Raw genomic sequence first — 511 nt, forward strand, 5'->3', positions numbered from 1 at the left:
AAATATAATAATAATTAATTTTTAAAAAAATAAACATCTGTAACCTAGGCTACAACCTATGAAGTCATGAGTGCAGTACTTTCTAAGGAAGAACTGTTACTAGACCAACAGTTGTGCAAGGAGGTGATTTGGTCAGAATCATGCTCAAACGCCAGATTTTTACTCAATTAAGGGTACCCACTTTATGAGGCTGTGTAGACCCTGAAGGGCTCCCAAACCCACAAGGCTTACTTACTACCTTGAAACAGAAAATCTGCCACAACTGGAATCGAACCCGGATCCTTAGAGTTAGTAGCACTGAACCTTACCACTGAGCTACTCATTCCCACATAAAAATAATTAATTAATTTAAATAATGAACCATTTTATAATAATTTGAAGCCTTTTCCTTTTAATAAATTATTGTTTATGAAATAAAAGCTTTATTAATTTGAATTAGATTATTTAAATTACAATATAAATATATTGAAACAGTATCGCAACCTACTTTAGAAGTGAGAAGAACCAGAGA

At 32.5% G+C, this 511-nt stretch overlaps 1 protein-coding gene across 1 annotated transcript in view; it reads right to left on the reverse strand.

Moving 5' to 3' along the window:
* The window catches only part of LOC106680680 (acetyl-coenzyme A transporter 1), a gene marked incomplete in the record, with an annotated part of 20,306 nt that overhangs the window by 14,323 nt on the left and 5,472 nt on the right, over positions 1–511 (reverse strand).

This window comes from Halyomorpha halys, unplaced genomic scaffold (assembly GCF_000696795.3).
Source record: "Halyomorpha halys isolate HHAL.00 unplaced genomic scaffold, Hhal_1.1 Scaffold278.1, whole genome shotgun sequence".
Taxonomy (NCBI): Eukaryota; Metazoa; Arthropoda; class Insecta; order Hemiptera; family Pentatomidae; genus Halyomorpha; species Halyomorpha halys.